At 33.9% G+C, this 24,737-nt stretch overlaps 1 long non-coding RNA gene across 1 annotated transcript in view; it reads left to right on the top strand.

The window, feature by feature from the left end:
* The window catches only part of LOC107516476, a 42,988-nt gene extending 41,827 nt beyond the window's left edge, over window positions 1-1,161 (top strand). The window contains exon 5 of the long non-coding RNA XR_004953094.1: window positions 863-1,161. This is a non-coding gene — a long non-coding RNA (uncharacterized LOC107516476). The remainder of the gene's footprint in view (window positions 1-862) is intronic.
* Window positions 1,162-24,737: the final 23,576 nt, after the last annotated feature.

Genomic DNA, 24,737 nt, shown 5'->3' on the forward strand with positions numbered 1-24,737 from the left:
GTGAGCTCACTGATCCTTTCTGTGGTTATGTAAAGTATACTGAAGACAGTCTTCACCTCTGTTCTTGTGTTTTATATTTCTAACATTTTCATTGAATTTTTATAGTTTCTAAAAAACATCTATTCAATCTTACACATGCTCTACATTTTCATTAAGAGCCTTTAACATAGTAATTTTAGTTATTTTAAATTATTTCTATGATATTTCCAATATCCATGTCATATCTGAGTGGTTCTGATGATCGCTTTGTTTTTTAAATATTTTGTTTTTTTAAAAAAATTTATTTAGATGCTTTGTGATTTTTTGTTGGACACATTTTATAGAACAGTAGATACTGAATTAAATAATTTTCTATAATTAGATATGTTATGCTTATCCTGATGCTAGCTAGGCTTTTAGTGTGGAGGACTGTATCAATATACTCAGAGGTTGGGCTGGGTTTGCAGTTTGTAACACAAGCTTCAAATTTCTCTAGTCATAGGATATGAACTAGTTTTCCAGAGCTTTTTATTAATTAATATACATATATATATATTTTATAGAGAATACAGCGTTCTAGCTGCAGTCTATTGTTATAATTACCAGATGCTGTTGGCATGGTGGTGGGAGGTAGGGGCAGGGGAAATAGTCTCTTATGTTCTGATTAAGCCTCATTCTTAGGCAGAATTGAACCTGGATCTCACAGTAGTGTGACCCTCTCAAGTGCTCCTGCCCTTGCTTCAAGCTATAGTGCTTTGCTTCATACATATTCCTTCTCCTTCTTCAAAAGTAGAACTTCATTCTTTCCCTGTTTCTTTTCTCTAGATTTAATTGGTTTCCAACAATGCCCTAATCAAAAGTTTTGTTGCTCTTTTCCCTGTAGACTATCTCCCTATAATGGAATTAAGGAAGATGAATTCAAGTGGGGTTTTGACAGTGGCTGCTGTTCTCTCCTCCTGACAAGTGTTGTGATGGAAGTTTTCTCAAGACTCCAAACAATCTTCTCCGTGAGTATCTGATGTGGTTCATGAAGGAATAATTTGTAAGTGGGTGCAGGCCTTACCTATATATAGAGTCACAAATGACTTTACATCTCCTATCAATACACGTTGGCCTTCAGTAATTCATTAAAATTTTAGCTGACTTTTCTTATTGGCTTATAAGGCATCTGATGAAATTTGACCCAGGTATAAAAAAGTTTTTTTTTTTTATTCCATAAAATTTTTGCCCTGAAGTTATAATTTTCTAACAAAGTCAAAGAAAAAGTCATTAATTTAAATTTTGATAGAAAGCTTATCAGTTTTTAGCATTCCCATTCTAATAGAGGTGAAGTGGTATCTAATTGTGTTTTTAAATACATTGTATTTTCTGATGACCAATGATATTGAGCATATTTTTAAGTGGTTGCCAGACATTTGTACATTTCTTATGCAGTTGAAAAAAACTTTATGCTCAAGTTTTTTACATATTGATTAATTGGGTTGTTTATATATTATTGATTTGTAAGAGCTCATTACATATTTTAGATATAAGTCCTTTGTCATCTTGATGTGTTGCAAATATTTCCTCCTTGGCTGTGGCTTTGTATTTTATTTTTTAAGTGTGTCTTTTGATGAAAAGAAGTTTTAATTTCTATAAATTTCTTGGGGTTTTGTATGTGTCCTTTAAAAAAGTCAGTGCCTACTCTAATAAATACGTTATCTTATTTCTTTTTTTTTTGTAGATGCTTCATGATTTTAGATTTCATGTTTAAGTCTATGATCCATCTTAAATTAATTTTTGTGTGTGGTACAATGTAGAAGTCAAGGTTCAATTTTTTTCTCCTAAATATTTATGTTAGTTATTTCTAGCATCATTGGCTAGGAAGACTATTCCTTCTTCCATTGAATTATGTTGGCGCCTTTGTTGAAAATCAGTTGACCACATATATTTGTGCCTATTGTCGGACTCCATATTCTTTCCATTAATATATTTATCCATCTTTAAGTCAATGCCACACAAATGTGATTACTATAGATTGATTATAAGTCTTTGTTCTTCTTTAATGATGCACTGACTTTGGGTAACGTTTTATGTCATGGCAAGAGAGAATTGCAATTGTTTTCATAAGACTCAGTCTCGTATCTGTTTCAACTTCACTAGCTAAGAAATGAAACCAAGACTTTTATATTTGAGCTCTTCTACATTCTCTCCCTCTCCTTTTTCTTCATTTATTTTCTTTTCCCCCTTTATTTATTTTAGAAATTAAAATATAATAGTCATCTTACCTATAAATCATCTAAAAATGCTTTGATACAGCATTGCATAAAGATTTTGTATTTACTTTTTGTGATAAGTCACGCATACCGCTTTAGAAGCTTCGGATATTTTTGTTTCTGATTTTGACTTAAAGACAAGAAAAACTAGAGACACAAAGCCATAGAAGAATGACAGTTGTATTCCCATTAAAATACAGCCTTTTTCTCCTCATCACCTAATACCTCTATTTATGATCAGGCAAAACTCAATTAGTTATTAATTGATATGCATTAAAATTCATTAACTCTGTGTTTGAGGCCTGGGCTATAATTAACTGTCTTTCTTACCTTTTGTTCTGAAATCTCTAGGTATAAGGTCCCATGGCTTACAAGAAGGGAAACAGTTTTACATTCTGTAGTTAGAAGAAAGGTCTTCAGAAGGCTGGGTGACTGAGTAACCAAAATGTCTGATCGTAACCAAGAAGCACTGCCAAATTTTCATAAACTATTTTCTCATATGAAGTTTATTTTTGAAATATTTGAAAAGAGAAAAATTAGTAATAGTTTACAATGTTCTTATTTTTATGATATTCACACATTAAATCATACTTTGTATATGTTTTCAACCAAATCAAAACTTATATTGAAACTTAAGACCCTCACAAAATACTCACTGAATAAGTACTTTCAAACAAATAGTTTGAAAATTGTCCATTTTAAACTAAATGTATTGAAATCACTATATATTTTCTTAGAAGACACCTTACAAATGAGTGATAGACAAAATAAATTACGTCAGATGCAACTAAAGTAAGAATTTTCTTACTTCAGCATGATGTTTGAACAGATTTACAGTAACAGTTATAATGGACCTTTGGTACCTGTAACCTACCAAAATAATGTAAAATGTAACTATTATTCTATGTTATCTCAAGTTCTTAAAAAAGCTGAGTATGAGATGAATTATGCACAGACTTAATTTAAGTGATGATTTCAATCTATTTTTCAGTGATTCCATCCACAGGTAGACTCAAAAGAAAGAAAATTGTGTGAAATGAAGAAATGAAGAAAATAAAATTTAGAGAAAACCATTAATAACTATTAGCCTCTCCACTTCTTCACTCTTTAAATTGGACATCTGGGGCCCCATGATTTAAAGGACTTTTCCAAAATCATAATTTTGGAATGTGCCAGAATTGTAGAACAAATTGGTTTTCTTAGTTCATAACTACTTTTCTCTAGGACATAATGAACTTAATTCTGAATTTATAATTGAATCTAAAAAATTATCATTAATTTTTCTACTAATCTGGTTGTATTGTAGATGACTCAAGCTCCTAGAAGATAATAACTACATGTAATGCTCATAGTTGATATTTATTCTAGTGCTATTTTGTTCGAGACACTATTCTAAGCATTTATATCTATTAAATAATTTAACCCCTGTATTAGTCCTGTGAAATAAGTCCTATTATTTTCACTTCACAGATGAAAACACTGAGGTTAAGAGAGGTTAAGTAACCTGCCCTAAGTCCCATAGCTAAGAAATGAAGGTCTATACTTAAAAGCCTATGCTCCTCACCTCTGTATATGAATGTTTATACATGATAATGACCAGTTTTGGTTAAGTGATATTCATGAGTCCAATTCTATAATATCAGCATTATTTGGAAATTTCTCCAAACTTTAGAGATATTTTCAAATAATTACCTATTAAATTACAAATTAGATAATTTTGTCTTCAGTCTTGCTCTTTAGATTCTCACTAGTGCTTAAGTTAGAAACGGTTGAAGAATAGGATTGTTTCGTTATTTATATATTTAAAATATTGAAAAATTATTGAATAAGATGCGTTCTGATTCCTTTTCGTCTTTGCTGGTTTCTCCTTTTACCAATGTCAATTGCCCCAGAACTTCATCCTAAGCCACTCTTCTCCTTCACATTATCTCACTAGATGTTTCTATTCAGTTGTTGAGCTTTAAATCCACATATATACACCCATAGCAACTAAATTTCTGTCTGTAGCATGGCCACTGAGTTTCAAATTTAAACATTTGTCGATTTTCCTTTTTGACATCTCCACTTGGATTAATAAATATCTCACATTTAATATAACCTAAATAGAATTCTATAATCCCTTCTGCCCTCAAATACAGATCAGAAAACAAAAGCAAAAAAATTTCTACTCTTAGTTCAATATTTTCCATTTCAGTTATTACCACTCCCATAGATCTAGTTGTTCATCCCCCAATTAGAAGTCATTCATAATCATTTACTCCCCTCATCCTCAACATTTAGTCCTTTAGCACATCATCTCAATTCTTCTTTCAAAACATATTTCATGTCCATCCCCTTATTATTTGGGAACCTGATATTTGACACTCATGTTTCTACTCTTTTCCCTTTATAGTCAATTCTCTATATATCAGCTAGAGGTACATCTTTAAAATGTAAATTACAGTATATTGTTCATATTACTTCCCTGCTTAAAGACCTCTACTAGGTAACCATTACACTTAGAATAAAACCCAGCTCTTTATTATAACCTCTGAGATGCCTATGTGATCTCAGTCTGGTTAACCTGTCTGATTTCATTGTCTATCATCTCCCTTTTACTAATTACATCTCAGCCACAAAATTTTGGTTTCAGTTCCTTGAACAAGCCAAGCATGCTTTATCTTTGTGCTTTGCCCCAAGCATATATTACTAAAGAGTGGAAGTTTGAAAAAAAAAAGAAAGAGAGAAAGAGAGAGAGAGAGAGAGAGAGAGAGAGAGAGAGAGAGAGAGAGAGAGAGAGAGAATGAGAGTGTCACTGATGTACTGTGCATTTCTCCAACTGGATCTTGAGAAGCAGATTCCTTCCCCAGCCTCTAAACCAAGTAGTTCAGAGACCTACTTAACATGGAATGGACGAGGATGGAGAACACAGAAGTTGCTGCTTGGCTTTCATCCAAAGATATATGATGGTTAATGACCTGATGTGGAGGAGTAGAGAATATTACAGAAGAAGGAAGCTAAGTTTCCATGGATAGAAGGATAGTGTGAATTTTTCCAAGGGGGCTGGCTAAGTGAGCCCTTGAGAAAAGGAAGGAATTTAAATTAATCTCTGTCTGGAGGGACAAGTTCTTCTCAACAGATAGTTCATGTAGAATGGACTGCTAAAAGCCAGAGGCTGAAGGTCTGTCATGAAAACTAGAAAGGACATTCCTGTACCCGGAAACCGTGAATATATAACAGCAAGAATGATACTATGGACTAAATTATGCCCCACTTTGCCCAATTTATCTATTGAAGTTTTAAACCCAAATGTGATCATATTTGGAGATGAGATTTTTGGGAATTAATTGATTTCATATGAGGTCATGAAGGTGGGGCCCTCATAATGGGATTTGTATCTTATAAGAAGAGACACCAGAAAGTGTCTCAATCCCCAATATAAGCACACAGCAAGAGAGCGACCATCTATGAATCAGAAAGTGAGCTCTCACCAGAAACTAACCAAGCCGGCACTTGATATTGGACTTCCAGCCTCCAGAACTGTGAGGAAATAAATTTCTGTGGTTTGCCAGATAGTCTATGGTATTTTGGTATAATGGCAGCCAGAGTTAACCAAAACAAATAGTTTCCAATTTACTGACAAAAGTTTCCATAAGAGAAATAACTTATTTCTTGTTCTTTGCCACCCTTAAAGGGAGTAATGCTGGGTTAAAACCAGAGAGGCCACTAAGAGTTTAATCTTTTTTTAATCCAAACTCTCTTGTTTGATCTGGCTGGGCTTAAAACAGCTGCTAATTTGAGGAGGAGATGGTGCATGAAAGAGGAAGAATTTGACCAAAAATTGTCCTTTTCCCTCAGTTTTCTGAGGCTGAGTCAGATGTAAGCTAGAGGAAAAGAGAAGTTTTAAGTTAGATAACCTGTGAAAGGTTTTTGCTTTTTAAATATTAAACAGCGTTTAGTTTTCCATGCACAAAAAAGATGAGAAAAATAATGAGATCCATCCAAGATTTAATCCAGAGTCAAAGAAAAACAATTTGACAAAGTCAATGAAAGGGATAGTGATAAAATAAAATAAAATTGCTTTCTGTTCTTTTCTCTGGAAAATACAGATTAATTAATTAACCAGATACTCAATTAAAATGATGCAATATCTACCACAGAAAGTCTTTAAAATTCCCTAGAGAAATACATGGGGTAGTGGGAAGGGGGACTGTGAGGCAATTCATTCTGCCTGTTGGTTTGGTAAGGCTACAACAAGAAAAGGGGCTTTGCTGAACCTTTAAAAATGAATAGAACATTCTAAGGTATAAAAGGATAATGGAAGGAAAAGAAAGATATTCCAAGAGGACATAACAGGTAAAGGAAGAAAAAGTTGAAAGCTGTTGAAAGCTCAGGGAATTATGCTTAGTTAAGCAAGGCTAGAGAATAAGGTGTTTGTGGCAGAGAAAAATGAAATTAATTCTCCAAAGGCAGGCTGGTACCATATTTCTCTTGTCAAGTAATCTAAATTTGATCATAGAAGTAATGGTGGGTCACAAAGGCTTTTTTAAACAAAGAAATAACTTTGAATACTATGTGCATGTAGTTGAAATTACTAATGGGACACATATAGAGAGATTAAAATTGAAAGATTTAGAATGGAACCTGGGGAAAACAATCACATATCAGCATGAGCAGAGGAAGAGGTTCATTCCAGTGAAAACCATGAAGTAGAAGCAGTCACATAGGGAGAGGAAACTCAGAAATGTAGTGCCACAGAAGCCCAATGAGAAGAGTGTGTTAAGAATGGAGTAGATAATTATTAAATTCTGCAAAGAGGTGGATGGGCATGAGGAATGAAAAGAAACCACAGGTTCCTAAAGTCGTTGTGTTTTAATTTCCACCTTCAGAAAATAAAGGAGGTACTTCAGATAGTTAAGATGTTGAAAACAAATATAATGAAACCACACAATACCAAACACTAAGTATTTCTTCTAGTAAATCCAGACTTTCAAGAAGTGAATAATAAATATTTAAATTATTTTTTGCACACTTAGAAAATCATATCAGGAAAGTGTGCATTGACACTCAGATGGTATTTTTTTTAACGTTTTAAGTTTTCTCCAGTTTTAAAGAGTTGTCCCAGGTTTTGGCAACTGAATATTTATTACATTTTTTATACATCATGTAAAACTGTCCAATTTCACCAAAAGTTATAGCAAAATAGTAGAAATAAAGCCCTTGCTTTATATGTAACTATAACTAGAATTTTAAAGCCAGGGGTAACTTGTATGCCATCTAATACATTCTTCCACCTCCATTTTGCATGTGAGGAAACTGAAATTTAGAGAGGTCAAGCAACTCCAGTGTCACTTGGATAGTTATTAGCAGGCATAACATAAGAATAGAAATCAAATCTCATGACATATTTTTAAGGGCATATTTTTACAATATTGCACTGGTACTGCTTAAAAATTAGTGACTGGAAAGTAGAAAATGATCATTAGCAACAAGATGAAGCCAAAGCAGATGCTCTGCTGAAGTGAAGCTTATGGCATAGTGCAGAGACACAATTAACAAATACTGTTGGATTTGCCACAAAGAAAGTGAGTTTTATGACTCATAACACAACCCCACAAAGAAGGATTTTGGCACTTTCAGGTCAACTTTCATCAGCTCTTACTTGAGACTTAGCTTGCTTAATGGGCTGAGCTACCCTGGGTCCTCCCGGGGCTCATTAGATAAATGACTACAGTCTTTAGACCTTGAGATTTGGAACTGAAGCTGCTTGTGCTGCAAGAGGCAGACTAGCAATGACTGTTAATTTTAAAGAGCAATAGATCATTGGGATTTAAATTAGCAGAAGCAATTCCAGTTCTCTTTTGAGGGCATAAAGATATCGTGCAAGGCACGGGATAAAAGTATGTTATCAACTATATTTTAATCAGAGACTTTGAACAAGCAAAGTCATGTATGAGCTATATCTTCTCATGGTTTTCCCCTTAATTCTGGGTTGTACCAATATAAGTATTATTTTTTTTTAACTTTTGACTAAAAGATAAATGTAGTACCAACATAAAACATACAGAAAATGGGAGAATTATTTGTTCTCTGAGTAGTACAAATAATGGTGAAACTGCCAAAAGAAATCTAACTCACCAATCTCCAGGGCAGTTAACTTAGGCAACCCTTCTAATGGTTGCTATCAATTTAACATCCAAAGCACAGTGCCTTAAATTTGTGGGTTTCTTCTCAAGACCCTTTGGACTTCTGGAAAATTAAATAATAACATTTTTTTAAAAGTCTTCTTTAAAACATACGAATATGTAAAGATATCTTTCACCAGCCTCATGGCCTCACAGCCTCTTAACTGGTGGCAACAAGATGTTCCAGTCCTTTGAACAGGGAAGAGTAATTTTAAGCTTGCTCTCTGTGTGGATGACTTTTCAGAGTTTAACAAGTTAAAATAAATTTTGCTGAACTTATTTCACTTTCAGTGATACTTTTGAAATTGGATGTGCATGATTGCATTTTTTTTTTTAACCCCTGGAAGGTTTCTTTTCAAAGGGGGCTGCATTAGCTTGTTAGAAACTATTTCAAAATGATGCTAGTTCAAGTAAGGGTTTGTTTTTTGCAAAAAGCCTCAGATAAAATTAGATTGTTTAATTTTTAATTTTAAAGTGAATATGAGAATTAGTGAAAATGAGACGATGGGTCTCAGCCTTGCTGGCCTTGTGATGAGGAGGACGGGGGAGTGTGCACTACATCCATGGACAGCTGAAGCACTTCAGTTATGTAAATTTATCAATGAACAGCGATCACAACTTTGTTGCTGATATTAAATTCTAACTTTTTACTTCTGTTAGGGAAATTTCACATTGGACTGGGGTCAATATTTTGCTCTGCTAAGAATAATCACTAAAGAAAGTGCTGCATCCAGGCTCTGTAATTCATTTAAAAATATTAATCTTACACTCTCTTTCCAATCAAAATTGTTTTTGAAAATTATAAGAATATCATTTTCTCTTGAGTGATAGATCCTGTATTAGTTGTCTTAAAGGGGGAGAAAAAGGTACTTTTGTGAGAGAAGTTTTAAAAATGTAAAGCTCAACAAATTCCCTAAAAGTATAAATCTACTGTTATATTTTCCTCATTACGAGCTTTCTAGCTCTGCCTGTAATTTCTTGCTCTTTTGTTAAATAGGAAGCAGCAAGCCAGTTAGAATAGTGATTAGCAACTTTATGGAAGCCATAGTTCCTCATTAGTTATTATCAAATATATACATGTTTTTCTATAATTGCTTTTCTGCACACTTCATCATTTCTGAATCTGGAAGTTAGATGACAGAGGACAGATCAGATGGACTTGGTGGCTGAAGCAAAAATACAAGACAGCAATGAGCATGCACTTGCCATAGATGGCCAAGCAGAGAGCTCTGGCACAATGACTCTGTTCCATTCTCTGTCACTGTCCAGTGGGATGACCTCACCCTCTATTTCTCATTTACATCTCGGTTGCCTATAAAAATAATGACAAATTATTGACTTGTGTTGATTGCTCTTCATTTGCTATAAGACACATTTTGTTAAGTATACTTTTCTAACTTGTAAATTATCTTCTATAAGAGGCAACCCCAGAAAGTTGCCCTATTAGGAATGCATAGAGTATAGTGGGGGAAAAAAATGAAGAGAGAGAGAGAAAAATAGGTAGTGAATACACTCCATAGTTCTTTGTGAAATTAAATTTCTGCCAACATATGTCACTCAGGCAAATTCCTAAGCAGATTTTTAGAGCATCTTAGAGTTGTTTAAGAGGTTGCATTAGCTGGCAGCTGTGAAGATCACTGGTAAGCAGCCGAATGATTCTCTGCTTAAATTAGGCAAAAGCCCAGTTAATAGAAAGATGAGAAGCATAAAAAATGAGCATTTCCACCTCCTACTTCTAAGACTCTTCAGAAAATATTGAGATATCCTGTAAAGATAGAGAAAGTGTGTGGGGCATATTACTCACATCGTTAGTATCTAAAAATGATAAACAGCCCAAAAGAACAATCTCTTTCAGAATGACAAAAAAGCAAATTTAGAAAGTGTCTTGTCAGCCCAGTGAAGCAATGTCATTGCTCAATATTTAAAAAAGAAACAACTGCAAGTAATAAATATTTGTTATTCCAAATAAACAGAAGGCGGAGGCTACATATTACTGACTAAAAAGCAGAAAAGTTTTCTTCTTTTCTGAAATCAGTGACCCCCAAACTCTGTCATTTAGTAACGATAATTAAAAGGTGCTCTAAGAGGGAATGGATGGATGATTGCCACTAAGAGGCACATTCTCATTAATTTATTACTGATTTTTAACTTTGCTTCATTAGGACATGTCTGTTGAAGGCCATTTAGGACTCAGGGGACTTGCCTGCACTTCACATTGTCTCCATATTGGTTCCAGGGAAGGAGGATCATTTTAGTTTGTTGTCCTCCATGGACCTATATGTACAGGGAGGTGGAGGGAAATCTACTGCCTTGTAAATCTTCCAATCAGGGAAGTGGTCAACCTCTTTAGGATGTTCCCGGGACTGACTGAGGGGGCTTTTAGGAGTCAGTTCTGGGAAACAGTCATCAGCTAAGAAAATTGTGAAGCAGTCTGCATGTCATTCATGCTTCTGCCTCGGTGAGACGTTTGAGTAAAATTTCAGATAAATTAAGGATCTGGCCTCAAGGATCCTGAAAGCACCTTAGACTTCAGTCTCTCAGTATCTTTTGCTCTCTCTGTGTTTCCAGTTGTCACAGACTTTATGAAGACCTCATGGGAGACGGGGAACTCTCTTGCATGTCTGAGCTTAGAGCCATACATGGCAGTAGAGGGTTAATTCAGAAATGTTCTCCAAATGAGTTCACTGAGTAGAGGACTTTGTTTTTTTTTCCCAGATACTACTGGCCAAATTATTCCTATCATCTCTCTGCTCTAGAGCTAAATATCCAGATCTATGTCTCTTAGTTTCCCCATGAATATCCTTTATGATGAGGCTAAAAAGACATAAATTGATCTATCTCAGAGTTGGGCTACCAACAAGGAGACTGGAATGAGGCATTTGTTGGCTGTTATAATTTACTAGAGCTCTTCTTTGTCTCCTTTAGAACAGCAAATACCATATCTAATGACCTTGAACTTTATTTGAAAGGATCAACTATTTAGAAACCTCTAGGGCGAAAATTTCTCCATCGTTACCATTGCTTTTGTCTCCACAAAGTCAAACACAAAACCTGGTATAAAGTAGAACCTCAATCTATTTTATCGAATCTGAATAATTTAGTAAAGTGTTAGCTCATGTCCTGAATGCAATGACTTTTCCTATTCTTTTTCTCAAGGTGATAGGTATAGAGAATGTGATCCAAGATCATCTGAAATAAATTCTTAAATTAAAAACTTAACTTTATATATACTTTAGTCATATAAATAAAGGAAAGTGTTGTTTTCTTTAATTTGGTGGAAGCCTTGTAAATCATTATGCTTTTAAGTATTTTTAAACAATTAAAGATAAGAGAACACCCAAATTGCCATGGTAAAAATAACTGCACAAAATGAACCCATTACTCAATACTAACAGAGCTCTGTTTACCAATAATTAACAAATTCAATTGATATTAAGAACTTAGCCCCTCTAATGGAGCAGACCATAGGGAAATATCAAGGAAGTGCTAACATCTGGCTTGTTAATATTCTCAGTCTTTTTTTTCTTTTACAAGAAAAAACAAATGAGAAAGCACAAGAGCAATTATATACTAGCCCTGTTTAAGATAAACCATAAGAAGTAAAAGTACTGACTGGATTGATAGTATAACCACATCCCGGACCATATATTCTAAAATTGGTTAACAGGAATATAAATATTATCAACTTAAGAAGCAGTAATATATCAGCAACTGACTTTATTCTTTTTAAATACTTTACTATTTAAAATCTTAATGGGGAAGAGCATTTATCTTATTCAATCACTGCTACATGCCATCTGTTTCCAAGTCAAATCCATATGAAAGAGCACTTCAAAGAGAAAAAAGACCATAAAGAATGCCAAATTTCACCTTGCTTTCATATTTTATTTTTTTATATCTTAGTTTATTATTAACCATTGTGAATGTAGTTATTTGAACAGGTGAAAATGAAAGCTAAGTATACAACTAATCCTTTCCAGAAGAAGAGGCTATCCTATCCTCCAGATTCCTCGGCCTTTCCTCATAGCCTCCTGGCCACACAAATCAGGTCTCATCTCAAAGGTCACTTGGTCAAAAGCCTTCCCTGACCTCTAAGACATGAAAACTTTCCTGGCCATGTAAAGTGCATGTTGTCTGGATCATAATACTCAACATATGTAAGTTTCCAGGATGGTAAAACTACTTTTATCTTTGGCACAGTTCTATTCTTTTCAGTACTCAGTGGAGTGCCTGGCACATGGTAGATATTCAATTAATATTTATTAAATGAATAAACAAGTAAATGAACTAAAAGCTCAAATAGTAAAGATGTAATTGTATCAACATCACCCTAAAGTATAGAGGGGAGGGTTTTTTTAGATAATATTTTATGAATATCAGCTGGAACTATACACTTAGAAATACTATCAGCAGAACTATATACTTATTAAATCTAGTATGCATATCCTGTATTAGGTAATAGGTCTCAAAGACATGTCTATCTCAGTGGCACACAGCTCATTTAATCTGAGTGTGTGTGTGTGTGTGTGTGTGTGTGTGTGTGTGTTGCCAGTGGAGAAGGAAGTTAGATTCCCCTACAGCTCCTTATTGTAGATATTTAAGTTTCTAAAGGGCTATTTGTGAAAGTTACCTTTCTTTGAGTCCTTGTAACTTCTTGTTCTGAAAGACTACTTGGATCTCATGAAATTTTAGACTCAGGTTTTCAATCAGTAGAGACTCCAACTAATTATTATTAATCTGGAATTCATACCTTTGGGCCTTCTCATCCCAGCAGCTTGAAGTAATCATTTTCGTAATTGCTAGACTATCTCCTTTCACACAACAACTTACATTGGGATTCAAGACCCTTGCTGAAAGACTCTAACTATACAGTATATGGAAATATTTGAGGATATTATAGTCCAGCAAATAAAAATTTAAGGCAAAAGATTGGTGAAATTCAATTCTACTAAATGAAGAATCATTGTGATTTATTACCTTATACTTTGTGTAGTAATCAAACTATTTCAGTTTAAGTATGTCTGAAACAAGAACATAATATTCATACACCTTCATGAATGCTAAATACTAAATAGCTTAGACAGTGAGATAAGACAAGAAAGGAAAATAATAGGTTTAAAATACCATTAACCTTTATACTTCAATTTCAGTATTGGGAGTGTGGGACTCAATGTAGTTTCCAGCTTTTAGCTATTCTGGATTTGAACTGTGATAGCAAAATGAATGAAAAAGCTGTTATAAAATATCTATTTACCATATTTTGAAATAAGCATTATATTTAATTCTACAATGTTGAACTTAAAAATGTTTTAGGGTTTTAAATTGCTCCTCGAGTTATTTATAGTTAATTCCAAGAAGAAAATAAAACTTTGCAAATAGTTCATTTTTGTTTTTATGTATATTCAAATATGACAATTGCTCTTTAGTTCATCTTCCTTTATGTGTTTATGTGTAAGTATACATATGTCTGTGCATGTGATAAATCCTATTTTGTTTCACTTTATTTCTGCTTCTTTTGTTCTTTTAGATTTCAAAATAAGTAATCAAAGGTTATTGGAAATAAGGATTAAATTTTAACTTTTTAAGAAAAATAATTATGCATTTCCTTGTATCTATTTTCAATATATCATATAAACATGGATTCAGCATTTAAAAAAATGTACTTCCAATTTATCCTGCATCATGAGAAATTACTAAATACATAGACTCAAGCTTCTATTCTACTCTAGCTAATATTCTTCATATTAAATGCCTAATGACTCTTAAAGGAAACTTGCAATGTATCACAGCATCTTTGCACTTAAAATACTATCCACTGGGAATATGTTATTATAATATATAATGTAGTTAATTTCAGTATGTTTTAAATTTGTTCCTATCATTAAAGAAAGTTTTGCTAGCCCGATATCCCAATGTCATGGTGATCTTTTAATCAAATTCAGGAAAGGTGAAGAAGGGAGGTGTTTGCATCATTAAGGGTTGAAGGATTTTAGTGAATATAGTAGAATGAAAAGGGAATGAGGCTAGTGAGAATGTTTATAAATGTTTATACAAGGATGAAATGGGTAGCCGATGAAAAAAGGGAGTGAATTCAAGAAGAGTTGGTGCATTAGGAGGGTGTCTCTATTAAGTCTAAGGCCAGGGGGTGGAAAAGTTCCCAGAAATGATTAGCTCAGGGAGAAATCAAGAGAATGTGCTGTGGAAATAGAGAAAAGATAACAGAACCTCAAGACTACTTAATTAAGAAAGTAGTGACCAAAATGGTGACAGTATTTGGGGATGGTGGAACCTGTGACCCAGATACCAGTTATCAGTGAATTGGCCAAGAGTCTCATAAATGTAGACAAAGTTTCAGGGGGCCAGAAGGTTAGCAAGAGATTAAAAAAAAAAAAAAAAGGAAAGGAAAAAGAAAGACAGAAAGACTTAAGCTTTATTGAATCAGAACAATAGGTTTGTGAACTGGAAGCCATTGTGAAGAACTATAGAAAACCAGTTTTGTCAAAGCAAGAGTAAAAGCAAGCTCCATTGTGAGAACTGCAAAGAAGTGCGTATTTAGGGATGGGCCAAGTTTCCAGAATGCACAGAAAGGAGAAAGAGCTTTGTGTGGAGAACATGAGAGAATTTAGGATGCTAGCAGACACTGTTGGTGATTTATTTGGATCCTATTCAATCTCTTTTACTGGGTCTGCAAGTCCATCCCTCCCCAGCCCCATCCTTATGTCTCACCCTTACAACCCTTATGGGTTTGACATTCCAGCAACTTGTCCTTTGTAGAGTCTCCAGATTTATACAAGATGGCTAATGAAATTTGAATTTTAGATTAATGACAATTTTTTTTTTAGTATAAATTTATCCCATGCTATATTTGAGACACACTTATACTAGAAAAAAAATGTATTGATTATCTAAATTTCAAATTTAATTGGTGTTCTGTATTTTATCTGGAAACCTTATGAATGAGACAAACTTATAGATGTAATTTAAGCTCTAGAATTCCTCTGTAGGATCAAGTGAAGCCACATGTTTGCCTGAAAGGGGATCCTTACTTGACTTCTTCATTCTCCCTGCCCTGCTTCCCCCATTTTCTTACTAATCTCTATTGGTACCATGGTGAGTTTGTTATGCAGAATTTCTTGTCTCAGGGTTCATGGAGTTTATTTAAAGAGAAATTGAATGTAAAATTGAAAGACTTTGCATGGATATCAGCAAGGGAATAGTGAGTCAGGAAGGAGGACAAAACTGGGAAAATCACCCCAGTTTTATAGGTGAGAGAATTGTCACTTGGGACAGTTTCTTAACTTGCCAGGCTAATACAACTAGAAAATGTCAGTGTTGAGGTTCAAATATAAATGTGTCTAGTGCCAAAGCCTTTGCACATCTCCACACAATGCTTCCTCTCTAAAGCAGAGTAAAAAACTTGTGTGTAAGATGTTCATTGAGCTCAGGTCCTTGATGACATACCACTAAGTGCTATCTACACAGTGAAAAATATGTTGATGTTGAAGGATGGAGCTTAGTTTATATTTTGTGTAGTACGTCTGAGAAATAGAGATCAGGGCAATGGATGGAATTAACTGACTTTAAGGTCTCAAGCCAGAAAGGAACACTTTGGTAAAATTACTAGAGTTTAGAGCTGGGATGCTTCCAGGTGCTTATTGGTGCAGAGGCCATTAATAAGCTCCCTGTGGCACTGGGAAGGTCAGAATTGGAGTGGAAATCAGCTCTCTACATGCCCTTTATAGGAGAATATACACATATCCTCAGAAGACTTTTCGATGTGAATCACTTGTATGCTATAGGCACATTTTTTCCCCTTATTATTTAAATTTTCATTATGAAACATGTCCTGGAGCATAAAAATCACATTTTAAATGAAAACATGAGGACTTTATTTTTACAAATAGTTACTTAAAGGTGCTTTAGTGATTTATGTAATTCTCTTTCTGTGATTTCTTTGCTGTGATCTATTTTTTCTTTTATTCTCATTAACACACATTCCTTAAATATGAAATATTAATGATATTTAATAAATAGCAATAGTATTTTTCAATTGGAGGAGATTAAAAGTTTAGGGAATATGTGGCTGAGAGATTTGGAATATATCTTTTGCATTTAGACAGCTGTGGCTCCAAATTTTGGAGTTAAGAGGCAAGCAAAGAATGTTTTATTGCTAGTATCTAAAGCAAATTTTATTGGAAACTTTTATGTTTGTAGGTATGAGTAGTTTTTATAGTGAAGAGTTCTGAAAACTGCCATAAAATTTTGCCTTGGGGGTTATGATTACATTTGTATCTTTCCCAAACTTATATAAATAAAAAAGACAGTTTTTACTGTGAAAGCTTAAAAGGTTAGAGAGATATTTGGTCTGTGATGAACCTTTTATAGGTTTGATGTTACAGGAATTTATTTTAAAAATAGCAATAAAAATACAACTTTAGAGGCCTTGATAAGAAATTGCAGGAAACTTGAAGTTTCCATTTAAATAAACTCACTAAAAATAATTTAATTAATTTATTGTACTATCAAAACTATCTTTAATATTAGCTGATGCTACAATTTTAGATGGTATTGATATATCATTTATGATGTGATTTTTGATGGTAAAACAGTAATAGGAGGTAGAATTTTCCTTGCTAAGCTGTTTAAACTTAGACTGGACACTCACATGGCTGAGAAAATACAGTTGTGTCCCCTTGTCCCCTGGGAAAATGTTCCCAGACCCCCAGTGTATGTATCCCTGAATGGATAGTACTGAACCCTATATATATTATGTTTTTTTACACATACATACCTTTTCACTTAAAAGAAACACTTTATGGCTTCTCTTTGGCATAACCAAAATGCCAGCATCACTCTCATGTGCTTTGGGGCCATTATTAAGTTAAATAGGGTTACTTGAACACAAATACTGTGATAATGCAACAGTCAATCTAATAACTGAGCTGGCTACTAAATGACTAATGAGCAGGATGCATATAAAGTGTGGAAAAGGTGGACAAAGGGTGATTCACATCCTGGGTAGAATGGAGAGGGATGGCACAAGATTTCATCAAGCTACTCGGAATGACACACAATTTACAAGTTATAAATTGTTTATTTCTGGAATTTTCTTTTTAATATTTTTAGATTGAAGTTGACCATGGTAACAAACTTCAGAAAACAAAACTGTAGATAAGGGGAGATGACTATATAGAGGAAATTGACACATCTTAGAGGAGACCAGATGGACCCTTTCCAAATCAGACACTGTGAATTTCAAGCTATAAGGGGGATAGTTTTAAAATAATATGTGGAAATGTCCCTCTTTTTTTCTCTTACTTAAAACCAGAGGCTTTGTCTTACAAAAACAGGTTCTATACCAAAGAGGAAGAGTAGGAGATGGAAGGAAAAAAGGAGGGAGAAAATATTTTCAGTGTAAATCATGTGTCACACATGATATAAAAATAACTACATGAAGAAAGAAGTATTTCCTCATTTTGTAAATGAAGTAACTGAGTCAAGGTGGAGCCATAATTCAGACCTGAGTCTTTCTAATACACAGACCTGTACTTTCCCCTATTGTATCAATTTTTAAATTTTACTACTGAGAGTGAAAGGTGATGAAGTGATTGCCAATTTATTACATCTAATAATACATAATAGATATTATGAATTTGGACTTTAAAGGCAATTGTCTCGGTCGGTCAATCAGATAATCAACAAATACCTTTTGGGCCTCTGTTAGGTGTCAGACATTGTTCTATGCGCTGTAGATTACATAGTAAAGAAAATGAGTAGAGTAATTGCCTTTAGAAAACTTACTTTCTAGTGGAGGAGGAGACCAACGATAACACATAAATAAGACAATTCTGGGCCTTGATAAGTCTTTTAAAAAAATTAAGCAAAAAGAAAGTAAATTTGGCTTGGTTAAGGGTAAAAGTAGCTGAGTATGGTGAGAAATGTTGAATATAGTTTGTTGAGAGCATTGAAACCCACATTAACATATTTGGGTTTGAACTTGCAGATCCCACAGTAATTTTTTTCAAAAAAATTATCTGACTAAATTTGTGCTTTAGACAGTTGCCTCTACTGACAGTGTAAAGATTGGAATGGAAAGGGAAGACGCAAAAAACAGAGAGAAAAACTAGGCTCTTATGGTAATGCAGGAGATAATGATGAAATTACCAAGGCCATGTGGACAGATTCATGAACTAGTAGTGAAATATAAAGGCAGGTATTTGTGAATGGATATAGAGGATGAGGAAGATAATGAGCCATACAAGGGCTAAATTTGCTAGCCTTGGAGAAAAAGATAGCTTTTCTAGTCTTAGAAAGATAAAAGATATAGGAGGAGGCAGAAAGAGGAATAAGATGTTTTCTTATAGGTTATAAATTTGGTTTTGGACAGGTTGAATTTAAGGTACTTGGTGGCATCATCCAAGTTGATTTATTTTAGTAGGTATCAGTATTCTCTTGAGAGCAATTGGGTCTAGAGATAAAAATTAGGGAGTGAGCAACTTAGATGTGTTAATGGAAACTATGGGAATGGATTAAAGATGATATTAAAAATTTTAGGGGAAATGGATGTTAGTAAACAGTAAGAATTAACTGTGATTATCATACTTTTCCTTGAGTAATATATTTAGAAACTAGTATAAGAAGCACCAAGGCTACTTGAAAAATACAGACAACAAAGAAAATTTCCCTGGAGTGTGTGCCTGCATCTTTTGCTGCCTTGTTACCACTTTCACTCTTCTCTTTCAGGCTCTTGTTTCACAATGAAAACTCTTCATTCAAATTAGTTCTATTTCTTCTCTTTTCAATATATATATATTTTTCTTCATTCACGTGCACATCACTTCTCACTCAGTTCTAACAACATTTTATACAACTTTCAGCCTTTCACTTCATGGTAAAAATGACTCTTAATCAAAGAAAATTAAGGCCCTGGAAAGAGGAATGTCTTTGCATCTACCTTGTACAGATGAATAGGTATACTGGAAAGATCAAGGAATATGTTATAGAAAGGGTTGTACAGATATTAGATTTTCATTGACTGTTTGGCTTACTTAATAAATATTTGTTGAATGAATGATGACCTCTATTAAAGATTCTCAGATCTACCCCTATAGATCTGCCAGTCATTAAATTATTTCCTTAAGCGTTTATAGGTACCAGGATTTCTGGCCTTAAATATGCTTCTAATACCCTCCTGTATTTTTGGTTGCATTGGCTTTATTTTAAATCACAAATGTATTAAATTACATAAAATGTATATCATATTATTTTTAAATAATGCTAAAAATAATATTAATTTTTTTCTTTTTGATTATGCCTTTTCAATAATTTTGATTTCTTTTTCTGTAAATCTTTTTTATTCAGTTATCAACTATACATAAAGAACATAAAAATATTTAAAATACTCTATAAAATCAAACATAAAAGTAGAGCAACCAGAGAAGGCTATCATTTGCTTAAGTTCTCATTCGGCCATGATTTTTATATTGCCTACTACATTGTACTTACTTTCTAACGTTTTTACTTACTGTAAAATATTCAAAACTGACTTGGAAGCTTATCTTAAAAACTCGAAACTTGAAAACCATTATTTCTTAGAACGTCTTATGGACTTCTCGCTCTAATTATATGATCTTGGTCGTGGCACTTCATTCTACAGTTTTCTTTCTTTTTTATCAGAGCACATGAAATTCCACACCATGCCTATAGAAGCAGTCCAAATCTAGTAAAAATATACTGTAGAGGTTAATTATGATGCAAACACAATACTAGGTGATAGGCTTTATGAAAACAAAGGTAAATTCAGATATTTTAAACATATTTTCATGATCTATCACAACTACTCATAAAAGTTTATGCTGAACTAATGAATGTTGTATGTAGCAAGTTTTAGAGTATTTCATAAATACAGATGCATGCAATTAAAAGTTTCTTTCTAGATGAGAAAGAATAGACTTGTCCGCTGACTGCTTGTTCCTACTTCAGAGTCTTTGCCCTAAATATTCTCTCTGAATGAAATGTTCTTCCCCATAGACCTTCGTATAGTTTGTTACCTCGCTTTGTTCAGATCTTTCCTCACGTCTTCCAGAGGAGCATTCCTTGACCACATCATTTAAACATTCTTTCCCTAATTACCAGCCTCTGTCTCCTTTGCCTAATATATTTTTACTTATAGCATTTATCACTACCAGAAATTAAACATTTACTTGTACACTTGTATATTGTCTGTCTCCTCACACCTCCAACTAGACTATAAGGTTCGTGCAGGTAGAGATCTTGTCTGTAGGGATTACTGCTATATCACCACAGCTTAGAAGAATGCTTGTGAAGTATTAGGTGCTCAATAAAAATTTGTTGAATTGATAAATGAATTCCTGATATTTATATTTGACTTATCTCCCAGAAATCCTAGAAAATCTTTGAGAACAGAATTTAAAATTAAATCCTATATCTCACCAGGCCAAAGTTGGGTCAAAGTCACTGAGGAAATATTTAAATTTATCATTTATTAGGGACTTATTACAAGCCAGGTGCTTGCATTTTCTCATATAATTGCCAAAACAACTTTCTGAGGTGGTTATTATCATCCCATTTTAATGATAAGGAAACTGAGATACAGAAAAGTTAGGTAATTTTTTAAAAATCATTTACGTAATAAGTGACAGAACTGGCAGTCAAATTCCATTTAGTTTGACTCAAAACCATATGTTCTCTATCAACTAAGTTATGCACTATTTTACATGGAAGCCTTTAAAACCCTCCTGAATGGAAACATAATGTATTTGTTTCTATTTTACAATCCAGTGGCAAAAATGTCCAAAGTCCACCTAAAACTAAACCTGCAATTCAGTGCTACACTCAATAAGTCAGCCTGATATGAATGTTCTGGGGCTCCAAACATAGCCTCTCTGGATCTAAGGGCTCCCAAATTTTCTTCCATTATATTCTTTCATCTGGAATATTTTACCACCACATCTTAATACATGAGTGAATCTTATCTGTTCCAAATCTTCTTATTTGGGATACATACAACTTAATTTTATTAGAATCTGTGTTACTAATATGTTAGGTATAAAATGATTTGATGAACAGCAGACGTTGCTAATTAATTACTGACAAAAACAACTAGATTCCAGGATATGAAAGCAAAGAGAGAACTGATAAAGAAAACTTGCACCAGACAAGTTAAACAGGCAAGGAGGGCTTTATTCAAGACTATTACATTAGGAAGGAGAGATTGATCTCAACTCCTCTGAAACAAAAGGTGGGAGAGTGTTAAACACTGGGGTGATCTAGTGGAAAAGTCTAGAAGGATGTTAGAGGAGACGATGGTCAGTGAGATTATGTGATCTGTGTTGGTTAATGAAAGTTAGGCTCTTACCCTCCCATAGAGACTGGAAGATAGCAGCACTATCTTTTTTGATGATTAAAATTCAAAGAGATGGCTCTCAGGTCCTTGAGAAAGACATTCCTGGGTTTTAAAACTATCAAGAGATTGGGAAAAGGTTTACATCTCAAGGAGCAGAAAAAAAATCTACAATTATCAATTTTCAAATGTAAATCCTTTGAGAAAAGGGAAGTCAGGGGCCTATAGTCAAGAAAAAAAACTGTCTAAACTTCAGTCGAGTTGTAGGGAATATTCTGATCACCTTGATTTGTATAGATAGGTGGTCATCACTGTATGCCAAATATTTCACTTCATAGAGTTGAATAATGATCTTGTCTCTAGTTAATATCACAAATACTTTTCGAATTTTATTTTTGAGTCTGCCTTGCAGTATGATCATGACTGTAGCATATCAGATGAATTAACTGTCATAAAGCACTCTAAAAGGCCCTTTTGTCTATTCCAGAGATTACTACCTAGTGATGGAAGATGATCTCGCCTTGTTAACTAATCCAAAGGGCTGAGTCACAGTGGGAACTACAGACAATCTTTATATAACTCCTGTAGGTGGAAAGAATTATTTCAGAGAGTTAAAATTTACATACTTCAGAAAACAGCATTTGTTATGGTATGAGTTAATATAATCATTTACATAGAATTTGTTATGTTTTGTTAGGGATGAGTTGTGGAAAACCCAACATATTAACCAAACTCATAACTTGGCAGGATTCAAACTTCAAACTCTGTCTTCCTTGAAGATCTCGTCAGGATTAGGATTTGTTATGGTGGATCTAGAGTAGTTTTTGCTCCGGGAGACTGACTCTTACTCCTAAATCTTGGCTTTTCTGGAATCTTAGCTGGATTCTTTGGGGTTTTAACAGTCTCTCCACTTTGGCTAGAATGTAACTCTAAAATCCTGCAGCATTGATTTATTTCAGTATCCTTATTCTATTCCCAGCCCCATAGTGGCTGTTTCTTGGTAAACTTTGTGCAGTCTTGTCCTATGCATGTGAAGTCTAACTCTTGGGAAAGGGCTGTGAAAAGTCCTACCCAGACTTTGGGGTTCCCACCCCCATTCTGTGAAGCTACCTTTCTACCAGGTGCCCTGCCGAGTCTAATCATGTCTTCAGACCCAAAGTGTGATTTTTGCCTCCTTACCTTGCCAGGCCATTGGCTCCACAGTCCTACGCCATGGTAGGAAAATTATCTACATACAGATGACAGAGTGAATATGGGACTCACCTTATGAATGTCCCTTCACTCAGGGATCATATTCTTGTACAGTCAGGTGTTGTTGAATACCTGAAAACAATTACCTCATGTATAGTATAGTTTTGTACTTGTTTGTAGTGGAAAGGCTAGATGAGTACTGCCATAAAACAAAATAAAGGATTCTGAGAATAGTAATTTTAACTTTATTGTGAGCACTTTGATAATATGCTGAAAGCTATAGATTGTTCCCTCAGCACTAATATAGATTATTTATATAATCTATAGCCTATATTTTGATCTCATGGGGAAAGGGAAGAAAAAAATTGGAAAGAGTGCTTCTGTTAATTTTTACTTATATGTTACACAATTTAAATAATAAGAAATTTGTTGTATAGTTTCCTTATATTTTTGTTATGCATCATACTCCTAATTACTGAAAAAAAAAAAACTCCATCATATTTACATGAAGTTATCTTTGTCAGCTATTTATATTGCAATCTTTGTTTTCTTTTTCTGGAATTTTCTTTTATACTATTATTTCATACCATGAATTATTCTGAGTCGACTTCATTTAGGTAAGTTGATAGTATTTAGTTACAATGGGACTTTATTGTCCATTATTTTAACCCATAAATCCAGGAGTTTCTTCTATTTAATTTATGAATTTATTACATGTAGATGAATCATTATAATGGTAGTTCCAATTTACATCTGTTATTATACTTAATGTATGTGTGTTTATTTCTCTAATTTATTATCTTTTCTTAGTTATTTTGGGTAATTAGGAAGAGATATAGTTCTGTTTTTAATTCTACTAGTTGTTACTTTTATGAACAAAAAATAATAATAATAAAACTTATATTTCTAAATCTCTCATCTTCAGAAATGAGGCAGTATCTAATGAATACCCACTGTGAAATATGAGTAAATTTGCAAGGTAAAGACATTTTTACTCCCTCCCTCTTCTGTTTCCAAACTTTTGTTAATTAATTTGCTCTGAGAACTTTTACCTCCAATCAATTTTAGCGAACATGTTATTATAATGTGTTACATGGTTGCCTCAATAATAGCCTTTGGTCTATTTTTATTTTTTGAGGAAAAACTAAACCTTATTAATTTTTTTAAACTGAACCACTAGGAAAGTATATCACAGCCCCCAAACAGCAAACAGACAGGCTATATTACCATTTCAAGTAATAAAATGGTAAAGAGACATCAAGGTCCTTATCAAAATGGTAAGGTGCTAGAGCTGAGGCAAGAATACTGCCTGTTGCAAAGGCCCCAGACAAAAGTGGCATTTGGTAATGGGGGGCTGCCCCTCTTTTGCCCCAAAGAAACCATAGCTCACCCCTGAGTTGCTTACTTTTTCTCCTTTAACCTCCCTGTTCTCAAGGTATTGTCTCAGTAGGGCTCTGTTATTTTAGGGAGTTAAATAAGCAACACTGGGTTTAGGTTTTCATTCCTGAAAACCAGGTTTTCCCTAAATCTGGTACTTTATAACTCTCTTAATTAAGCAACCAACAGTTCCTCTTTCACTATTCATTCCTGACACTGCTATATACAAAACCAGAGTAGATACTAGTATATACACTGATATACAAAACCCTCTCTCCCTTCAAGGAGATTGTCACTGCAAGATTGTCCTGTCACTCTGTTGCAGAGAGCCTCAGGGCCCATAATGACAGCCAGTGAGAGGGAAGCCCTGCTTCCCATACCCAGTATGACATCACCTTGTGCTTTTGG

This window comes from Rousettus aegyptiacus, unplaced genomic scaffold (assembly GCF_014176215.1).
Source record: "Rousettus aegyptiacus isolate mRouAeg1 unplaced genomic scaffold, mRouAeg1.p scaffold_m13_p_10, whole genome shotgun sequence".
Lineage (NCBI taxonomy): Eukaryota > Metazoa > Chordata > Mammalia > Chiroptera > Pteropodidae > Rousettus > Rousettus aegyptiacus.